The sequence below is a fragment of the Pteropus vampyrus genome, unplaced genomic scaffold (assembly GCF_000151845.1).
Source record: "Pteropus vampyrus isolate Shadow unplaced genomic scaffold, Pvam_2.0 Scaffold255, whole genome shotgun sequence".
Lineage (NCBI taxonomy): Eukaryota > Metazoa > Chordata > Mammalia > Chiroptera > Pteropodidae > Pteropus > Pteropus vampyrus.
The window spans coordinates 876,312-884,041 of NW_011889036.1; the positions used below are offsets into that span (position 1 = coordinate 876,312).

At 43.3% G+C, this 7,730-nt stretch overlaps 1 long non-coding RNA gene across 1 annotated transcript in view; it reads left to right on the plus strand.

Annotated features, from left to right (window-relative positions):
• Positions 1–7,070: 7,070 nt before the first annotated feature.
• Positions 7,071–7,730, plus strand: part of LOC105301923 — an 8,644-nt gene continuing 7,984 nt past the window's right edge. The window contains exon 1 of the long non-coding RNA XR_896777.2: positions 7,071–7,212. This is a non-coding gene — a long non-coding RNA (uncharacterized LOC105301923). The remainder of the gene's footprint in view (positions 7,213–7,730) is intronic.

Below are 7,730 nucleotides of genomic sequence, written 5' to 3' on the forward strand. Positions count from 1 at the left end.
TCAAAGAATTTTTCAACCAAAAAGTCAAGGGACAGTGTTTGGTTTGCGGGCTTCTCAATGTAGCTTCTGAATAATTTTGCCATTTGCTATAATGCACAAACCCTCATGCACATAATCAATACTAGGTTTTATGTTACAGTTTTATTGTGATTATACTAAATGTAAACAAGGTGCCCCTGATAATGTTAGGGGAGTTACTGAATGTAAAATAGGGGACAAATGGGCATGTCTCACTGTAACCATCACAGAACTCTTCTTTTGACTAAATTTCCCTTGGTCATAGCACGCATTGTCCTAAAGCACCCCAGAGTGAACAGGAAAGCTCCGAACCAATGACTTATAAATTAAAATTACGTCTTTGCCATTTCCAAATTGACTTGACAAAAGTGGATCCCAGGCCTTATCCCCCAGTTTAATTACATAATATGGCTTCTTGTATATTAAATAGTGCCTTGAAAGATTGAAAACAATCATACAAAACTTATTTAGTGAAGAAGTGATTATTTCTCTTCAACAGCTGAATTTGGCCTGTTCTTAAACCTGGAAAGAATGATTAACACCTCACAGTGGATTACCGCAACCTGGAGGCTATGGTGGCACCAAATAAGCCCTTATTTCCAGTCTCCTTTTATTTCTGATTTTATTATTTTGAATGTTCTCTCTCTTTTTAAGTCTAGCTAAAGGTTTGTCAATTTGGTTTATATTTTCAAACAACCAACTCTCAGTTTCTTCGAGCAGTTAGTTTTGTACTTTCGTATATTTTCACGTTACCAATTAGCATCCTTTCGCTTCAGCTTGAAGAAATCCCCGCAGCACCTGTGAGGCAGGCGTGGTGGCGACGGCCTCCCTCTGCTTTGGTTTGTCTGCAGAAGTTTCTCTTTTACTCATTTCTGAGGGACAGCTTTGCTGTGTAGAGCTCTTGGTTGGCAGTTTCCTTCTTTCAGCACGTGGTGTCTGTCATGCCACTCTCTCACGTCCTCCTGGTTTCTGCGGAGAAATTCGCAGGAGTGGGGGTCCCCTTTTATGTGATGTGTCACTTTTTTCTTGCTACTTTCAAAATTCTCTTTTTGTCTTTGATTTCTGATCATTTGTGTATACTGCTTCTTGGTGAAGCCTTCTTTGGGTTTGGCTTGTTTGGGGATTTTTGAGCTTCATGTACCTGGATGTCCTGTCCGCATCTCTCCCAAGATTTGGGGACGTTCCAGTCATTATCTTTAAATAATCTTTCCACCCATCTCTCTTCTCCTCTGGGGTTTTCATAATGTGTATATTATTTCTTTTGCTTGTGTCCCCTAAACCACATCAGCTTTCTTCACTTCTTTGTTATTCCTTTTTTAAAATCTCCTCTCTGGATCATTTCAAATGACCAGTTGACCAATTTTCCATGTTCACAGATTTCTGTCATCTGGTCCATCCACTCAGCTCTTGAAGCTCTTTAGTACATTTTTCATTTCATTTGCCATATTCTTCAAGGCCAGAATTATGTTTGGTTCTTTATGATGTCTGTGTATCTATCACACTTCTCATTTTGTTCGTGAATTATTTTCTTGATTTTGTTGAGTTGACTGTGTCCTTATGAAGCTCACTCAACTTTTTTAGAACAATTATTTTTAATTCTTTGTCATGCCATTTGTAGATTTTCATTTCCTTGAGACAGAGTACTGGAAAACCATTGTGTTCCTTTACTGGTGTTATTTTTCTTTTTCTTTTTCTTTCTTTTATTTCATTTTATTTTATTATTTTATTTTATTTTATTTATTTTATTTTATTTTTTGTTCCTTGAAACCTTGCATTGCTGTTCACATTTGAAAAGCAGTCACCTCCTGTGGTCTTTACTGACTTGCTTTGGGGGGTTGTGACACTCTCACAGACCTTTTCTATGGATGTGCCCGCTTCACCCCCCTTGTTCTCTCTTTAGGTGGAATTCTTAAGACTGCATGCCTTCTCTGGGTCCCTCAAAGCCAAGCCGGGTGCTGAGAGCCTCCTGTTTTTTCTCCCGGGGTAGGCTCCTGAAATGCTCAGGTTTGCTTGTCTCTCCCAGTCCCACTGAGTTGAGCCACCTGAATGTCTGCGCTTAGGAGAGACTGGAGAGGTTTGCACTCGTGTCCGGAGGAGGCCTGTGGAGCTGGCATGGGTGGGAGGGCCGGCAAGTGAGGTGTGCAGAGCGTTGGGCGTGCCCCTGGGCCACTGGGAGTGTCTGCAGGCACCATGTCCCAAGTGGCTGAAATGCAGGCTTCCTGGTGGAGTCCCCCAGGAGTTAGTTGGGTCTGCAACCATTTGTTGAGTTTTGAACCCTGGTTGCTGTGTGTCCTTGTAACTCGTCCCAGCTCCCAGCCTTCCCGCCACTCCGCTGTGTTGATCCCTTCGGCATTCTTAGTGACATGAGAAATCCGTGAGCCTCTGGGGCAGCGTCCCACACCACTGGCGCCAAGTGCTCAGTCACTACGCTCTCACTTTCCCTATGTGGGGGGAATCCTGGGCTGTGGGGGGTGTCTTGGTGATAAGGTGTGCCACCTTTGGGGAGGGGCAATGTAGGTAAAGTGGAACTCTTCTTCTTACTCTGACCGTGGTGTCTATTCTCAGACATTTTGCTCCAGTGGCCTGCAGGAATTTCTCCACTGAACCCCCTGACTTCCACAAAAGTTCTCACATCTTTGGCTGCTTGTTAAAATCGGTGCACTGGGCGGAGATGACGGTACAAAACTCTTATTCCACCATCTTGCTTACTACGTCACTGTGTCATTGACCAATGTTTTATTTAGAAGTGTGTTCTTTAATCTCCAAGTATTTGGGTGGTTTTCCAACTATCATTCTTTTATTGATTTCTAGATTAATACTGCTGTGGTCTGCAAACATATCACATATGATTTCTCTTGTTTTCAAATTTGTCGAGGTGTATTATGTATCACAGAGTGTGGACTGTTGTGGTGAATGTTTCAAGTGAATCTAAAAAGAATGTATTCTGTTGTGTTTGGATAGATTATTGCATGGATTTCACTTAAAATCTCTTGTTCGATAGTGCTGTTTAATTTAACTATGTCCTTCCTGATTTTCTGCCTGCAGGACCTCTTAATTACTAATTGGGGCTGGTGTTGAAGTCTCCAACTCTATAATAGTGAATTGATCCTCCTTGCAGTACTATGAGTTTTTCCTCACGTTTTTCGCCCCCCGTGTTGTTATGCACATGCGCACTGAGTATTGCTGTGTCCTCTTGGAGAACTGACCCCTTTTTCATTACATAATATCCCCGTTTATCACTTGAATTTTCCTTTTCTGACACCAACTTTGTCTGAAATTAGTATAGCTATGCCAACTTTCTTTTGTTTAGTGTTGGCTAAACAATCATTCTTTACTTTTAATCTCTGGCTTTATATCTAATCTGTGATTCTTGTAGACAGCATATAATTGTTTTATTATTTGCTGTGAAAGTTGTTGTCTTTCCCTTATTTATACCATTGACTTTTAAAGTGATTATTGATATAGTTGGATCAATATCTACTATATCTTTTACTGTTTTCTATTTGTTGCCTTGTTCTTTGTTTCTCTTTTGTCTTTTCTTTTGCTTTCTCTGACTCGTATTGAGCATTTTTCCTGATTCCATTTTTTTCTCCTCTCAGCATATCGATAATAACTTTTTTTAGCAGTCAGGCTTGAGTTTGCAGTAAACATTTACAACTAACCCAGTTCTCCCTGAAGTAACACTATACCTCTCTACTGGACGTGCAGGGCCTCATAATAGAGTATTCTCAATTCCTCCTTCCTTGTCCTTAGTAACATTACCATCATTCATTTCACTTAATCTATAAACTCTGATTATTTAATATGTTCTTGCTATTACTATTTTAACAAAGCGTTCTCTCTCAGATTAAATAAAAATAAGTTGTTTTATTTTACTTTCACTTATTCCATCTCTAATGCTCTACGTTTATCATTTATCTTCTTCCTAAGAAATTTCTTTTAACATTTTTTGCAAATCAGGTGTCCTGATGACAAATTCTCTCATTTTTGTTTGTCTCAGTAGGTCTTTATTTCTCCCTCACTTTTGAAGAAATTTTGCTCAACACAGAATTCTAGTTGGGTGGTTCTTTCAACACTTTAACTATTTTACAAAACTCTCTAACCAATCACTTGGTTTCCGCGAACAAAGGCCATAGTATCCTTGTCTCACTATAACTGTTTTCTCCTCCTAGCTTCGTTAAAGACTTAGTTTTGTCTTTGATTTTCTCTAGTTTGAATATCATATTGCTGTGCTTTTTTGGATTATCTTGTTTGGTGATGTCTGAGCTTCCTGGATTTGTAGTTTGGTGTCTATCATTAATTTGGGGAAAATCTCAGTCCTCATTGCTTCACTTATTTTTTCTGTTCATAGAAATTATAGCTTATAGGTTAATTGAAATGAATGACAGCAATGTTATAAGGGACAGGGAGGAAGGAATTGTTCCTTTTTTTCTTTTCCTTCATGTGTTCCCACTATGTATATGTTGCACCTTTTGTAATTGTCCCAAAGTTCTTGGATTTCTGTTCTGTCTTTTTGATTCTGTAACTGTCAGCATTTCTATTTTGGAAAGTTGTATGGCCATCTCCCCAGGCTTGCTGATTCTCTCCTCACACATTTCTACTGTATTGATAATCCCCCCGAAGGAATTGCTAATTTCTGTTTTGTTGTTTTGTTTTTTATTTCTTGTATTTCCCGTTTGAATTTTTCTTAGGGTTTCCATCTCTGCTGATATTACCCCTCTGTTCTTGCATGTTGTCCACTATTTTCATTAGCACATCAGCCATGGTTGCTTTACATTTCTGGTCTGGTAATCCAGCATATCTGCTACATCTGAATTATGTTCTTTTGCTTGTCCTATCTCTTCAAACTGTGTTTTTACTTCTTTTAGCATGTCTTTGTTGTGTCCAGAATAACCAGACCCAACTTGAGTGCTCTTAACCAGGAGACAGTTTATTAGCCGGCGGCTGTCCTTGCAAAGGAGCAGCCCCGAATTGCCAAGATACAAGGTTTTTAAGCCCCAAATCCCATTCCTCATTCTGTCTTAAACACAAAGGTCCATCTTTCTCCTATTCACTACCTGTCAACCCACTGGTCAGGTATGCAAGCGGGAAGTACAGAAGCAGAAAGCTTATTGTTAGAATGTTATGTTCCTATGGGTGATTGCCTATGTTCCCATGGGCAATAGCCAGTGTTCCCATGGGCGATGGCCAAACAGTAATTTTCAGCTTATATACAATTGATTATTTTTCATGCCACGCAAGCAAGCAGGGTTACACAGGCTAAAATTGGCAGTTAGCGTATGAGCTCATTGTTACAAGTTTCATGATTAACAGAATGTGGTTAGGGGTTCCAGAAACTAGGCCTAAGTTATAGACTTCCTTTGTCCAGTTTCAGGTTTTAATTATTCTTTAACCCTTTCACATTTCAGCGGGCTATTACAGTCTTTTAATTTTTTTGTTGAATGCCAGACACAATGTATGGTGAAAAGGGAATTGAGGTTAATAAGCCTTTAGTGTGAGGTTTTATGTTTATCTGACTAGGGTTTAGGCTGTGTTTACTACTTGCTGTGACTGTCAGAGGCTAAAATATCCTCAGGTGTCCCCGGTTTTGTCTCCCATGTCATCTTTAGGGTTCTACAGAGTCTTCTTAAATAAGTGCTGAAACTGCAGTTCTTCCGGTGTCTTCCACTGCTATTCAACAGCAGTGTTCTGGTGTAGTGCTGTGTCGTGGGTGGAGGGGAAGTGTTCTGTACTCCTATGATTTGGTCTCAGTATTTAAATGAACCTGTGTTCCGACCTGGGACTTTCTGTGGTATAAGAAAAATGTTAGATCCTTGTCCATGGTTCCTAGCAAAGACCTCCTAAAGCCCTTGGACTTTCTGAGTGATAAGGTGATGGGAGCATGTTATGTTCTAATGAGTAGATTGTTTGCAGGCCCTTCAGTGGCTTCAGGATGGGGGTTGATTACTAGGAGGACCAAGCTTTGATTACAGGCTTAGAAATTTTAGTCCAACCCCCCTGCCTCTGGGGAAGGGAGAGGGTCAGTGATTTCATAAGTCATGTCTAGGTGAGGAAACTCCACCCAAACCCCTAAATCTCAGGATTCAGAGGGATCTAAATTGGTGAACACATCAATGTACTAGGAGGGTGTTGGGCCTGGAGTGGACGTGGAAGGTCCTACCCTCCCTCCCCCACCTGGAGGTCAATACTGAATTCCAACAGACACACAGGAGCCAGAGCAGTCTAGTCAGAGCTGGCTCGCAGATATTAACAGGCTAACTGCCCTGTCTCTTACTCTCCAGCCCAAGATTTTTTCTTGTCAGCCGTTTACATTTTAAAGTTTTCCAGACAGAGGCAAAAACTAATCTAAATTAAATTCCTTTCCAGTGTAAAATGGACATCTGAGAATGTAATGAACACATCTCACCCCCTGGGGTTAGACTGAGAAGAGTCCCTGAGTCCAGGCTGGGGCTGCGGGTTCCACCTTCCCACCAGAGCCAAGGGCTTGGAATACTTTCTCTTAAAGACCGAATGAGTGGGGGTGGGGCAGGAGTGGGTGGAAGGCTCAAGGCTGGGAAGCATCAATGTTTGAAATGAAACCAGACTCTATTAAAGATGGTGCAGTCACATTTCAGTGTCTGTTTCTAAACAAGGGTCACAGTTCCATGAGTGGCCTGACAGCCTTTCACCAAACCCTTGATCTGTAGAGGACGACATAAGACTGTCTTCTTACAGTGTGGCCTGGCTTGGGCCACCCTCACGCTCTGCCCTTCTTGCTCCATTTGGAACTTCAGTCAGGACTTTCCTGTGCTCACCTGTCCCCATGTGTTCACAAAGAGGCCGTCGATTACATTGCAGTCAGCCCTAGGCCAGGAAAAAGTTCAGCTTAAAGTTAAACGTGCGGAGGAAAAGACAGGTGCCCCTCAGAGGCGGAAGCTGGTTCGGCTGAGCCCCGCGTACTCCCACCTGATGTCAATCAGGCAGGAGGAGCGTGTGCATGGATTTCTGTCCAATCGGGGGCGCCGCTGGGGCAGGTGGGTGGGGCGATGCACCTCCTAGGCGTTTGAATCCCAGCTCCTCTCCTACTTCTCTGGTAGTCGAGTGTCGCTTTCCTTTCACGGTCGCTGGTGAATCTTCCCGCGTGTGTGCCGCTGTGATCTGCACAGGTCGTGGAAGTCGTAGGCAGGATTTGGAGACTCAGGAAACCTAAATATGGTGATTGTGCAGGACTGGGTGCGGGGACGGGGACAAGGGGACGGGGACGGGGACAAGCTGGTTGGAACCGGCTGGAACTGGCAGCGGCGGGATCGACCACTCCGCGGTCGCCAACGGAGTCTGCGGACCCGAGTCCGTTGAGGTCTCTATCAGAACCTCAGTCGCCACCGGCACACAGCGTGGGGAGTGGGCCGGCAGCCAGGACCCCGGGCGTCCTGTCTCGTCACTGTGCGAAGCGACTTCAGTCCCGGGTCAGAGCTTCTCTGGGCAGCTCTGCGCCCGCAGCCCCACGTCTCCCCAGATCTGATGGTGCTGTGACTGCGCGGAGGGTCATCCGAGGAGAGTCGTTACTTGGTAACCGGGGTTCGTGCGTAGGAGAAGCTGTGGTCCCCAGTCCCACTTACTCCCCAAGGGGGGTCTGTTTTCTCCTGAGTTTTTCAAACGTTTGGGTCACAGCGGTTCAAATCCACGACCCTGTCCCCCAGCTTATCTCCGCCTAGGGCTGGCAATAAATTCCT